The following is a 15,314-nucleotide window of genomic DNA, read 5'->3' as shown; positions in this document are numbered from 1 at the left end:
TTGCAAATAAAGCTATGCTCCCCGGCAACGGCGCCAGAAAATAGTCTTGATGACCCACAATTATAGGGGATCGCAGCAGTCTTCGAGGGAAGTAAAACCCAATTTATTGATTCGACACAAGGGGAGCCAAAGAATATTTCTAAGCCTTAACAGCGGAGTTGTCAATTCAGCTGCACCTGGAAACAGACTTGCTCGCAAGAGTTTATCAAGTAGTAACAGTTTTATAGCGATAGCGTGAGTGAAATATCGACAGCAGAGTAACAAAGACAGCAGTGGTGATTATAGTAAACAGCAGGATTAAAATACTGTAGGCACAGGGATGGATGAACGGGCGTTGCATGGATGAGAGAAACTCATGTAACAATCAAGGAAGGGCATTTGCAGATAGTAATAAAGCGGTATCCAAGTACTAATCAATCAATAGGCACGTGTTCCATATTTAGTCGTACGTGCTCGCAATGAGAAACTTGCACAACATCTTTTGTCCTACCAGCCGGTAGCAGCCGGCCCTCTAGGGAATCTACTGGAAATTAAGGTACTCCTTTTAATAGAGCACCGGAGCAAAGCATTAACACTTCGTGAACACATGTGATCCTCATATCACCACCTTCCCCTTCGATTGTCCCAATTTCTGTCACTTTGGGGCCTCGGGTTCCGGACAGCAATACGTGTATACAACTTGCAGGTAAGATCATAAAGCAATGAATATCATCATGAATTGATAACATGTTCAGATCTGAGATCATGGCACTCGGGCCCTAGTGACAAGCATTAAGCATAACAAGTTGCAGCAATATCATAAAAGTACCAATTACGGACACTAGGCACTATGCCCTAACAATCTTATGCTATTACATGACCAACCTCATCCAATCCCTACCATCCCCTTCAGGCTACAGCGGGGGAATTACTCACACATGGATGGGAGAAACATGGCTGGTCGATGGAGAGGCGTCGGTGGTGATGATGGCGACGATCTCCTCCAATTCCTCGTCCCGGTGGAGTGCCAGAACGGAGTTTTTGGTCCCGAGACGGAGTTCCGCGATGGTGGCGGCGTTCTGGATGTCTTCTGGCGATTTCGTCTAACCCCCGTGCGTTTTTAGGTCGAAGGCGTTAAGTAGTCCAGAGAGGGGCGTCGGAGGCCAGCCGAGGGGGCCACACGCTAGGGCGGCGCGCCCCCCCTCCAGGCCACGCCGGCCTAGTGTGTGGGGGCCCTGGGCCTCCCCCAGGCCTGCCCTTCTGGCTCCGTGATTCTTCTGGAAAAATAAGCCCTTCGCCATAAATTCCGAGGATTTTCCTGAAAGTTGAATTTCTGCACAAAAACGAGACACCAGAGCAATTCTGGTGAAAACAGCGTTAGTCCGTGTTAGTTGCATCCAAAATACACAAATTATAGGCAAAACAATAGCAAAAGTGTTCGGGAAAGTAGATACGTTTTGGACGTATCAGCCTCCCCATAGGCTGGCGCGCCAGGGGGCCTGGCCGCGCCGCCCTGTGGGGTGGGCCCCCTGCTGGCCGCTTCCGACTCTCCTTCGATGTTCTGGAACCCTCCGTGGAAAATAGGGCCGTGGGCTTTTGTTTCGTCCAATTCCGAGAATATTTCCTGTGTAAGATTTCTGAAACCAAAAACAGCAGAAAACATGAACTGGCGCTTCGGCATCTTGTTAATAGGTTAGTACCGGAAAATGCATCAAAATGATATAAAGTATGAATAAAACATGTAGGAGACTATCATTCATCTCCGGGTGTGGTGGCATAGTTATTGGCCTTCCCATGGGGTCATGCCATGGGTAGTAAACAAAGCGGGTGTTCTTGATCTTGTTCACATTCTGTCCATACAAACGGGTAATTGCTTCTTGCATGGCTCTAGCTATTCCATCCTTCCAAGTGTTCCCCGTTACAGAAAACTAGATAGTTTCCCAAGTTGGGGCTCCAAACTTTCCTCTCAGATCTATAGTAACTTCCCATTGAGGCTGTCTTCCTGACTGATTATGGAGTGGCACTCCAAAGAACTCGGGATACGGGCGTCCTAGATATTCAACTAGTTGCTTCAAATCCTTCTCGAACATTAGGTTTCCTCCGTGGCCAAGCTGATAGGACTTGCAGGTGTACTCCATCTGTGAAGAGTTAGGATGAGTAAGTTAGAGAAGTGAGCAGTGTGTCAAAATTTTATGTACTAGTATAAGGAAAAATAGAGCATGAATTTCTCAGTTTGAAAAAGATCTCAAGGATAAGAGTGAGAATAGGTTTTCATAAATATTCAATTCATTTGTTTTGAAACTAAGCTTTCCAGACGTCCATTCTAAATAGGGTCTCCTAAGGTCAAACAATGGCTCTGATACCAACTTGTCAACATCCGGGTTTTTAAGTCCAGATGCCTATTATGCCATACATCGCAATCCCAGGAAGATAGTTTTTGCGAGACATAATAAGTTCATATCATAGCACATCATTCATTACAACACCATAATAGTCTTACAACAAAAAGGATCACATGATCCAGTCTCATTACAACACTTGATCTACTGATCAATTACATAACACAATAGCGGGAATACGTAGTAGAGGTCCATCTGTTCCACAGGCAACTGTTGACGTCAGGAGTAGTCCTAGTTGTCGTAGACGTCCTGCTGTCCTTCATCCTGGTACTGGGGCTCATCTTCATAGTCTGACCATTTGAATAGCCAGGGACACAACCATGAGTACTTTAAAGTACTCGCAAACTAAAACTAATGTAAGCACTATCAACTATAGTAAGGGGGTGCTAAGCTCTAGGTTCATTTGCATAAAGCCAGTTTTATTTCATATGCACTTTATTAATAAAAGACTCTTTGATTGTCTAACTAACTCAAGTGGGAACATTAGTGTCATTCCCACAACTCTGTTGTGATTCAAAGTCAAAGTCACCTTTCAAACTCAAGTCACAAGTCACCATTCATATTTTGGAAAAATCCTGATGACGGAACAGTATGGCCTTGTTGCGGTCAGAAACCCACCGGCGAGCAGCGACGGGCAACACCGTAGAGCCGGGAGGCTCCCAGGACTGCGGCTGGCCCTGGTCCCTCCGAGCGACGGCCCGCAAAGACTTCGGCACGCACGTCCGATGCTGATGCAGGGCGTGCCACCTGACCTATACCTGGTCGGGAAGGTGTTGGATGATGCCTCGCTTAGTTTCTCGCATGGCATACACGTAAACATTAAATACGAGCCTCGATCGGCTCTCGGGTTGTCCCGTGAATCGGCTCAAGGAGCCGATCCACCCATGATGCGTACGAGGTGTACGATCGGATGGTGGTCCTGCTTGATCAAAATAAAGCTAAAACGACCTACTACGATTTAGGGTTTTCACCGCATAATCGGAACATCCTACTCGTGATTGAGCTCGGCGGCCACGCACGGTGATCGTAAACCGACCCTAGACAAGGCCTAAAAACCAACACGAAGTTGATCCTCGGAACGTCCTGTCTAGGGCTAGCAGACTACACCCTACGCGCCACTGGATCCTTCAACCCGTTTGTAAGGCCTAACCATGCAGATATTAAACTAATCCTTGAAGAACAAGGAGCAACCATAACGGATCGGATCTACTAAACAATGATCAAGCGGGTGCCGCCCTTACACCCAAGATAGGTGTAAGGGCGGCTAGATGTCTAAGGGTCGCACGACGATAGCATATGATACGAAGAACAATGCTAACCCTAAAACATCTATGATAACTACGTTGCTCGCCATCAAAAAGGCTTCAGTACGAGCAACGCATGAACGACGAATAAACGTGCGCTGCCTAGATCGCAAGATGCGATCTAGACAGCATGATGCTTACCCGGAAGAAACCCTCGAGACAAGGGAGTTGGCGATGCGCCTAGATTGGTTTGTGGTGAACGTGATTGTTGTTTATTTCATAAACCCTAGATACATATTTATAGTCCGTAGACTTTCTAACGTGGGAATAATCCCAACCGGGCACGAGCCCAACTCTGTCTAAACGACACGTATCCTACTATGTTACAGATACACGGGCAAACTAGCCCAAACTTTGTATACAAGGCCGATTCATGTATTTCTTCCATGTATATTCTTCAAGCCCATCTTCAATCGCGGCCCACCTCTGATCCGGTCAAATTCTAGTGATAACAGGCCTTTCCAACTGTCCATGACCATGGGCGCGGCTATTCGAATAGTTTTACACTCTGCAGAGGTCGTACACTTGTGCCACAATAATTGCAATAGTCCGTCAGGGGTAACTGGCCCTGATTTATCGCACTCAGTGCGCGAACTACCAATCATAACCTTTCATTTACATACCCTAGTATCGGCACCTCTCCCCATGAGCTTGGCCTCCCGGTGATAGCAAACCGCCAACCCGGGAACTGCATAGGGCTTGGGTAGGACATTCACCTCATTTCACGTTATTTCACTTTCATCGGAGGCAGCCTCAGCATAACCCCTATGACGCTTGTTCAGAGGGAACCCATACTAAAATACATAAGTTTCCAGTTAAGCCTTACCCAGATTCAGGTATTGTGGTGGTACTTGAAATTGGAATGGTATCGCATGAACCCAACCATCAGTTTTGGAAAATTCACCATTTCATTCAAGTCACCTTCACCTTCAAAATCTTTCAATAGAATGACTCATCATTCCAAGGTTTTCAAAATCAAAAGTTTCACATGTTCCCAGCTAGAGTAGTCAACTGTAATTTTAGCACTAGCAACTAGTCATGAGGGGTGCTAACTAGCTTGTAGCTCTCTAGGCTAACTTTGATGTTCTTGCACTACTCCTTATCTAGACTCAAGTTACTATAAAAGTAAGACTTGGAAATTCAAGTAAAGCTTTGAGAGATAAAAACTGGGACTTGTAAAGTAAAACTAAAAGTAGTATGGTATTGGTGCCTTGCTCAAATAGAGCTTGCACTTGGGTAACTTGCAAGAGTATAGCTTGCCTTGATTGGTACAGTTGTCAACGTGTTGTTCTTCTTCCTCGTAGAATACCTCCTCCTCGTGGTAGTCTCCGGTACTAGCGTCTATAAACAAATACGAGGATACAATCACCAAACAATACTTGAGTAGACTAATTAGCCTTAATGGACACAAGATGATCTAGCATCATCCTAAGCATTACTCACACAACACTAGGGTTTTCTTCTTTAGAGTTTGGAAAACAAACTCCTCTTATTGAAATAGGGATTAGGGTTTCTATTTATTTCCTTTGGAGAAATATTTCCTCTCATTGAATCTTGTTAAGATTTAATCTCCTCAAATAACAAGTTATGAACACATGTTGACCAAGGTCATCACTTCACACTTATCATTTGAGAAACATGATTTAAATGAGGTACTATACCTCATGCAATTTAAATCCTAATTTGATTTAAGATCCTCAAGTAATCAATGATGAGACCATGCAACTAAGGTCATCACTTTACTTCACATTACTTGGGAAGATGATTTAAATGAGATGCTACATCTCATAGATTTGAAATTCCAAATTTGAAATGATTTAAATGAGCTAGAAATGAGTACATAGTCATTGTTTGGATCTAGCTCATTATCATATGAAGCAACCATGTCATTTTTTTGCATAAACAATTAGACAATGTGAAATGTGATTTATGAGAGTTGGAATCAACTCAAAATGACTTATGGTTGATTTTTAAGAATTATTTGAAATTTGAAAAGTCCTTGCCTTGTCATTTTTGCTACTTTAATTCTACAACATAACTAGTGTTGAATCCAGTGGGGTTGGAAAGAGAATTTCTCCAGCTTTCCAAAGATATAAAGTTCACCAAAATTGGCTCAATAGATTTGAAGTTATTAAATTTTGAAATTGGCATCAGTAAAGAATTTGACTGAAAAGATTTAATTCGATTTCAAATTACTGGGCTAGGCGGGAAACGAGGTTGGGCCAGGAGAGGGGAAAAAGTACTGGGCCGGCCCAGCTAGCGCGTCTCGCACGCAGCGGGCCACCTGACACTGGGTCCCGCCCGTCAGTTACACATAAACACCGAAGCGGTACGAGCAGAGGGAGGCCGCACGATTAGAAATTGATCGGATGGTGCTGGTGCATCGTCGTCTCCGGCGAGAGGGTTTATGGCCACGGCGAGGGTTGGGGTCTGTCGAGCTCACCGGTGGCCGGCGGTCGTCGGCGAGGGTGCGTGGCGGCGTTGTCGAGGGTGGCGAAGCTCCTGGTGCAGATGGCGTCGCCTGAGGTGGCCTCAATCAATGGCGGCGTCTGCGGCGGCTTCACGGACTCCGACGAGCGATTGGCGAGCTACGGTGGGCAATAGAAGAGGGGAGGTGGTCGAGGAGATCGAGTGAGAGGAGGGAGCAAGGTTGTGTGAAGAATGGAGGCGGGGGAGGCTCCCTTTTATAGCGTCCAAGGGTGCTGCGGGGAGCGGGGCAGGTCATCGTCGACGACGAGTCTACAGCGTCTCAGTGACGTTGGCGAGGGTGCGGTCCTGTTCAAGGTGTCATGGTGATCACGATGCGCATGACTGCAGGGGAAAAGGGGGACGGTGGCGTCGGCAGCATGCTCGTGTACTGGCAGTACCCGGCGGACGATGTCGAGGAGAACGACGGTGACAGTGCAAGTGCGGGCAGGTGAGCATGTCTGGGAGCGTCCTAGTGGCGTGGTGAGGTTGCTGTTGAAGGGAGAGGGCGAGGAGAGGACGGATGCGATGGGGCAGGAGGTGTCCTGGCGTGCCCAGAGACGTGCCAGTGCACGCTCTGGCGCGCCTTGTCGTGGTGACAACGTCGTGGCTAGGGCTTTGGCTAGCTCTCCTTGGCCAGGGATCATGTCTAGTGAGGTCAGGGTGATGATGTCGACTGGTTTGACAAGGTTAGAGAGGTAGGAGAGGACCAGGGGCAGGTGGTGTCATATTGGTGATCATGTGAATGGCATGGGTTGGCAATGGTCCTTGCAAGGCTATTCTTGGGTCAACTCCTGCAGAGTGGTGTTCATTGGAGTGTGGTGAGTCAACTTGACAAGGTGAGGGTGACCAGAGAGGGAGAAGGACAAGGGTTGGCATGGTGATGTCATTTGGAGTGGCATGGCATGGCATTGGTTCTTTGTGCATATTTTTCTTGTGTACAAAGGTGCTGCAAGCTTAAGTGGGGTGAGGTGAGTCTAGTAGACATGGCGGGCAAGGTGAGAGGTGTAACATCCCAAATTTCAAATAAAGGAAGAAGAACAATTTCAATTATCCAAAATTGAGAACCAACAAAAACTTTTACTTGCATATAGTACCCTGCATAGGACTTGTGCATTTTGAGTGCTATGCCATGATGTTTGTTACTTTGTGTTTGTGATGAACTCTAAAACCCTAGAGTGATCAAGTGATCATCATAAATTAAATACCTCAAAAAGAGAAAGAAATCAAATATCACAAAAACCCTAAAAACCCTAACATAAGGTCTATGTCATTTTTGGTAAATCTGATCTTAGACCCATTTGATCTTCACCAATAATTGTGTTATGATATTAAAGAGTGAATACAACTTTGAGAATCAAAGATTTACTTTTCAAACCATTTTCAAAATTGAAAACATGATCACATATGATCATGGTCATTTCTGACTTTTATAGTCTGGTACCTACTTTGAGCCTATCTATTTCAATTTTTCCAAACCAAACAAATCCAACTCTTGGCATGTCATCCAAGTACTCAACAAGGTGAACAACTTCTGTAAAGATCACCATATCAAATTCATCATGGATCAAGAGATAGAAGCATGCCAAGATGAGACTTTGAAACATATGTAACAATCTCCAATTTTGAAATGTGATCAAACCAGGCCATCACTTGCTCACCACTTGACCTAGCATTGACCACAAGACCCTCCTACACCAAACCCATGCCTTGGAACCCCCTGGACACGACCAAACATGGCCTAGCCATGGCCATGCCGGCCACGTCGCCCACGACACGCCTCCCTCTCTTTCTCTTCACCATCGCCACGGCCACCATGTCCAACGCGTCGCCCATGATCCCGGGAGATCGCCCGTACCCGCCGTTGGTCGAGGAGACGCCGACAAGCCCCGGACGACGCGCGCCCGGGACGCCCCGGGTACGCCGCCAACGGCATGGCGACGTCACCCGGTGCACGGACACGTCCACGCGGCGCTCGCCGGATCTCGCCGTACCCGACCATATCCGCGCGCCGTAGTACCTCTCTCGCCACGCGGAGCTCGCCGGACACGCTCACGTCACCCCCTAGCGTCTACCGCCGCCGGAGAGGAAGCTTCCTTCCGCCACGGCCGCGGCAGTACACGGACGCGCCCGACCGTCGTACGCCCCCATTTGCCGCGCCGTTGACGCTCGCAGTACCGCCTTGACGTGGTGAACACGACCCCGTCGTCGCTTAGCCCCCTAGCTCACCGGAGACGCCGCGCCCTTGTCGACTTGCCGCAGCACCCACGGCACCCCTCACGCCCTATAAAAGGAGACCTCCCCTTGATGATCCAAGCACACCACCAGCTTCCCCTCTTCTTCCTCGACCTCCCCAGCACCTCGCCATGATCGATTAGCCACCGCCGCCGCCCAATCGACGCCTCACTGCCGCGGAAGCCCTGCGGCAATCGCCGGAGAAGGAGGCCGCCCCGACGACGCCGCTGCTACAGGCTGCTTCGCCGTCGTCCACAACCTCGTCGAGCACATTGCCCAACCCTAGCTGGAGCCACGGTGAGCCTCCGACCCCCTACCGCCGCCGTGCCAGTGAACCCATCTCGCCGGAGACGACGATGGCCCAGTGCCGTCCGATCTCATTCTAATCCAACGATCCACTTTAAAACATACCGTTTCGGCTATTATGAGTCGCTGACGGGTGGAGCCCACTGTCAGGCGGCCCGCGCGTGCACAGATGCGTGGTGGGCTGGCCTTGGGCCGCTTTTAAACGTTTCGGCCCACTTAGCTTTCCCGCGTAGCCCAGTAATTCAAATTCGATTTATCCAAATCCATTTAATTTCAATACTGGTTCCAACTTAGAAATTCAATAGATTGAAATTGGCTAAACCAAATTTGATGAACTTTATGTTGTTGGAAAGCTAAGAAAGAGATCTAACAAATGCCACTGGCCCCATGGTCAGATTCTTGGTGGAATAAATGTGATAAAAATAACAAGACAGGGACTTTTACTTATTCAAATAATTATTAAAAATCAACCAAAATAGATATTAAGTTAATTCCAACTCTAGTAGCTCACATTTGACTTACACTAATTGTTTCTGCAAGAAAATGGTGTGGTCACTTTGCATGATCATGCCCTAGTTTAATTAATGGATCATTTGACTAGTTTAACTAGTTGATATTATCCAAAACTACTAAAGTAAATCATGTGAAGTTGTATACTTCATTTAAACTTGTCTCACATAAATTCATGGGATGTTTGGACCCCTGGTTTCAAACTCTCTTATATGAATTACTTGAGATTTAAATCAAATGTAGTGTTATTTAAATAGTATGAGGTGGTCTACCTCATTTAAATCATTTTCTCCAATAATGATGATGAATGGTTGACTTGGGTCAACATAGGATTCATGTATTGCTGTGGAGAAATTAAATCTTAAGAAGATTCAATGAGAGGAAATTATTTCCCAAACACCATATGAACCTTACTTCTCACATATGAATAAGAGGAAATCTTTTTCCTCAAGTCACCCACCAATACACTTACTTATTTTATGTGTGTGCTTAGTATAGTTTGTGTGAAGTAATGATGTGTTTAGATTAGCCTTTGAGCTTGTTTGGTGATTATACTTCGTATTCAAATTTAGACGCTAGCACCGGAGATTATCAAGAGGAAGGAGAATTCTACCCCGAAGAAGAAGGAGAAAACCTAGAGAACTACCAAGGCAAGATAATACTCTTGCAAAGTGCAAAGCTCACCTTGAGCAAGGCACCATGATTCTTACTTCTCTTTATACAAGTCTATCTTATGTGTACACCATACAAGTTCTACTTGTTGTGTTTTCCAAGGATGAACTAAAATTGGGATAGAGAACAAGATTACTAGATGAGAAGAGATAGCAAAGCAAAGTAGCACCCCTCATGATTAGTGCTAGTGCTAAAATACTAAAATTTGACTATATTAGATGGGAGCATGTGAATGGTTGATTTTGAAACCTTGGAATGATGAAGCATTCCATTGAAGAGTTTGAAGTTGAAGGTGAACAAGAGAAGATGGTGATTTTTGATAAAAACCTGATATTGGTTTGAATGCGATACCTTTCCAATTTTTGAGTACCCCCACAATACCTGATTATGGGTAGGGCTTAACTGGAAGTTTATAGATTTTAGTATGAGTTCCCTCTGAACACACATCATAGGGGTTATGCTGAGGCTGCCTCCGTTGTTGAGAAAGGATGTGAATTGAGGTGAAATTGTACGGCCAAGCCCTGTGCAGTTCCCAGGTTAACGGTTGGTTTTCACTGGGAGGCCAAGCTCATGGGGAGAGGTGCTCATACTAGGATGTGTAAGTGAAAGGTTATGGTTGATGATCCGCGTACTGTGTTACGGTGACTCGGAGTTATTCCGACGGATGAAATCAAATGTTGTGGCACAAGTGTGCAACCTCTCGCGAGTGTAAACCTATTCGAATAGCCGTGTCCACGGTTACGGACGGTTGGAAAGGCCATACGGTTTCCGGTGTCGGATTTTCGAAAGCTTTAGTAAATATGAATGGTGACTTGGTGACTCTTTGGGCTTTGAACCAATGATGTGGGAATGACACTAATGTTCCCACTTAAGTTAGTTAGTACATGATCCAAGCTTGTGAACTAAAATTTGGCTTATGCAAGTTAAATTAGAGTTTAGTTTCTTTAATGGGCATTTTACAATAGTATTAGTTTGCAAGTACTTGAAGTACTTACGGCTTTGTCCCTGGCTATTCAAATGGCCAGAGTACGAGGAGGAACAGAACTATCACGAGGATGACCAGCAGGACGCCTACGACAACTAGGGGTTTCTGACGTCAAATGTTGGCCTGTGGACTAGAGAGTCCCGTTACTATTACGCTTCCGCTATGTATGAACTTATGTATGTTGTTGATTGTGGGAATCAACTATTTGTGTAATATGAATCATGTGATTCAAGATTGTATGACACTATGGCTTGTAATAAATAATGACTGTGATATTCGACTATTATGCCTCGCAACAACATTATCCTGGGATTGCGATGAATGACATAATAGGCATCTGGACTTAAAAATCCGGGTGTTGACAAGTTGGTATCAGAGCCATTATTTGACCTTAGAAGACCCTAGTTAGAATGGACGTTCATGAAAACTTAACTTTGAAATCAAATGAAGTAAATATTTGTGAAAATTTACTCGCATTCTTGCCTTTGAGACTATTTCGAAATTTGATGAATAATGTGCTCTTCTAAATTGAATCTACTTAAAATTTTGCCACACTTGTTCACTCTCTAACTTACTCAACCTTTTCGCTTTCAGATGGAGCCCAATGAACCCATCAACGCGAAGTTCTATCAGCTCGGGAACGGTGGGAGCCTCGTGTTCGAACATGACCTCACCGCTGTCGCTGCTTTCCTTGGTCGACTTCCCCCTGAGTTCCACGGAATTCAGGTGAACGATCAGCCCGGTGGAGAACTCCAGTGGATTATCACTGCAGATGTGCGAGGCACGATGGAGTCTCCTAACCAGGAGAGGATTCTGTTCTCATTCCGTGAGAGCAACTGGCTCGACGGACTAGCGAGAGCTCTTCAGGAGGCATTGGCACGCCTCTGCGGACAGAATGTGGTACGCCTGCTTGCGTCCCGCTTCGCTCACCTAGTGAGGCGTGATGCCTCAGGAGCACCCATGACTCTGCAGTCGCACCCAGAGCTGCGACACCACGCCGAGCACCTAGACTTTATGCTGTATCATACACAGCAGGATCTAGACAACGCCCGGGTGTACGCGAACCAGACGCACATCGCCCTGGCCACCCATGGAGATGCTATCAAGATGCTATCCAGAGACCGCAACAAGCTTCGCCTAAGGTGCGCGAAGAAGGATGCCACCATCACACGCCTTCGCGCTCAGATAGCGTCACTTGAGGCCACGGTGAAGGCTCAGGAGGAGCAGATCCAGGAGATGGAGGAAGACGAAGCGGGTATCGATATTCGGGGAGGAGGAGCCTTCCCGAGTGACGATGACGACTTCGAGGAGGACGAGTTCACCGAGGAGGAGGACTACGCTTTCCGGAGCCGAGTCCTGATGACGTCGTTCCTATCGATGTGGAGGACGAGGGTAGCTGCACTTGAGCACTGATGTAGGCATGAGTTGTATCCCGACCTTTGTATCGTAGCATGTGAAATGGTTCTTAAAACCATTGGAGTGTTGAAATGTTAGTTTGTAATGTGTTATGTGGTATGAATGAATGAATGTTTGTGTGTGTCATCCAAAGCATTCAAGTTTTTACAAGTTTTTGAACTTATTCAAAATGAACCATAGAATTTCCCTCTTATCTTATAATCTAATGTATATTCAGATGGCCGCCTCTTCCACATGAATGCCGAAGAAGCCCAGGAAGCACCAGATGTTGTACTGGGTATGTTTCCTGTCAACTCAGTACCTGCCAGAGTGTTGTTTGATTCCGGAGCATCTCATTCTTTTGTCACCGAAGACTTTGCATCAACAAGTAAAATTCAACCCCTCAGTTTGAAACATGTCATGATAGTTCAAATTCCCGGATCAACCACTAAAGCCAGAAAATTTTGTAAAAATGTACCCATCAGAATTCATGAAGTAGAATTCTATGCCAATTTGATAATTTTGGGAACCAAAGGTTTGGAAGTAGTACTGGGAATGGATTGGATGTCGAAACACCATGGAATGATTGACTGTGCCAAGAAAGCCATCACCATGACCAGTAGCACCGGTATCTTAGTGGAACATGTCTCTGAACTGCTACCTAGAAAGTTTACCTGCAACCGGAGCGTAGCCAAGCCAACTCGGATCAAATCAGGGTCGTTTGTCGATATCCTGATGTGTTCCCGGATGGTTTACCCGGTATGCCCCCGGACCGGGATATCGAGTTTATCATCGAGTTAATTCCCGGAACCGGACCTATAGCCCAGAGAGCCTACAGCATGAACCCAGCAGAGCTTGTGGAGCTGAAACAGCAACCATTGGATGAACTGTTAGCCAAAGGTCTGATTAGACCAAGTGCGTCACCTTGGAGATCCCCCGTTTTGTTTGTGGATAAGAAGGATGGTGCCAGTCGTTTATGTACGGACTATCGTAAGCTTAACGATGTCACCATCAAGAACAAATACCCTTTGCCGAAGATAGAAGATTTGTTTGACCAGCTGACCGGTGCCATAGTGTTCTCAAAGATTGACCTCAGGACTGGATACCACCAGCTGAAGATCCGAGCATCGGACATTCCCAAAACTGCCTTTACCACCAGATATGGATTGTACGAGTACAATGTCATGTCATTTGGATTGACCAATGCCCCTGCTTATTTCATGAATCTCATGAATAAAATCTTCATGAACTTTTTGGATAAGTTTGTTGTCGTTTTCATCGACGACATTCTAATCTATTCCAAGTCTGAGGAAGAGCATGAACAACACCTAGAAGCTGTCCTAGAGACCCTGAGAGAGCATAAGCTGTATGCTAAGTTCAGCAAATGTGAGTTTTGGTTGAAGGAAGTTGGATTCCTGGGACATATCTTGTCTGCAGGAGGAATTGCCGTAGACCCCGCCAAGATCAAGACTGTTGCAGAATGGAAAGCCCCAACCACCCAGACCGAGGTCCGCGCTTTTCTTGGATTAGCCGGATATTACCGCAGATTTGTAGAAGGCTTCTCGAGTATCGCTCGACCAATGACCCAATTGTTGAAGAAGGATAAGAAGTTCGAATGGACGGACAAATGTGAAGAGAGTTTTCAACAACTCAAGCTTAGATTGACCTCAGCCCCAATTCTGATCATGCCGGACATCACCAAACCCTTTGATGTTTACTGCGATGCATCCAAGATTGGTCTCGGATGTGTGCTTATGCAAGAAGGCAAAGTGATCTCTTACTTGTCCCGGCAACTGAAGCAGCATGAGCAGAACTACCCCACCCATGACCTCGAACTCGCAGCCGTAGTTTTAGCACTGAAGGTGTGGCGTCATTACCTCATGGGTAATCGCTGCGAGATCTATTCGGATCACAAGAGCCTGAAGTATATCTTTACCCAGAAGGAGCTGAACATGAGACAAAGAAGATGGTTGGAACTGATTAAGGATTATGATATGGAGATCCACTACCACCCCGGCAAGGCCAATGTGGTAGCGGATGCGTTGAGTAGACTGCCGTGTCAGTTGAATTCAATGATAGCAGAAGAACAACCCAGCCTGTACCAAGAGTTTGAACAGTTTAGAATGGAGCTAGTCAGTGAAGGATTCTTAGCTAGCATGGAGCTACAACCTACCTTGATGGGACAGATCAAGGAAGCTCAGAAGGGAAATGCCAGCATTGACGGAATCAAGACCCAGATAGTCGCAGGAAAAGCCCCAGGATTCACCGTAGATGAAGCCGGAGTTCTTTGGTACAAAGGACGTCTCTGCGTACCATCGGACTCAGACCTGAAGCAAGTCATTCTGAAGGAAGCCCATGACACCTTATACTCTATTCACCCCGGAGGTACCAAGATGTACCAAGATTTGAAGGAACAATTTTGGTGGCATGGAATGAAGAGGGAGATAGGAAGCTACATCGCCAAGTGTGATATCTGTCAGCGAGTCAAGGCAGAACATCAGCGACCCGCAGGACTGTTGCAACCCTTGCAGATTCCGGAATGGAAGTGGGACTCGGTAGGAATGGACTTTATCACTGGTTTACCCAAATCCAGCAAAGGCAACGACTCTATATGGGTAGTGGTGGATAGATTGACCAAGGTAGCCCATTTCATCGCCGTCAAGACCACCTACCAAGGACCAAAGTTAGCTGAGCTGTACATCTCCAGAATAGTCGCCCTGCACGGAACCCCGAAGTCGATAGTGTCAGATAGAGGATCACAGTTCACCTCACGGTTCTGGCAGAAAGTGCATGAAGGACTAGGAACCCGTCTGAATTTCAGCACCGCCTATCACCCGCAGACCGATGGACGGACCGAGAGAGTCAATCAGATTTTGGAGGACATGTTGAGAGCATGCGTATCGGAGTACGGATCCAAGTGGGAAGATTGCCTCGCCTTACGCAGAATTCTCTTACAACAACAGTTACCAAGCCAGCCTGCAGATGGCCCCCTTTGAAGCTTTGTACGGAAGGAAGTGCCGTACCCCCCTGAACTGGTCGGAAGTAGGAGAAAGCCAAGTCTTT

Source organism: Lolium rigidum, chromosome 6 (assembly GCF_022539505.1).
Source record: "Lolium rigidum isolate FL_2022 chromosome 6, APGP_CSIRO_Lrig_0.1, whole genome shotgun sequence".
Taxonomy (NCBI): domain Eukaryota; kingdom Viridiplantae; phylum Streptophyta; class Magnoliopsida; order Poales; family Poaceae; genus Lolium; species Lolium rigidum.
Note: the sequence above shows the minus strand (reverse complement) of the source record.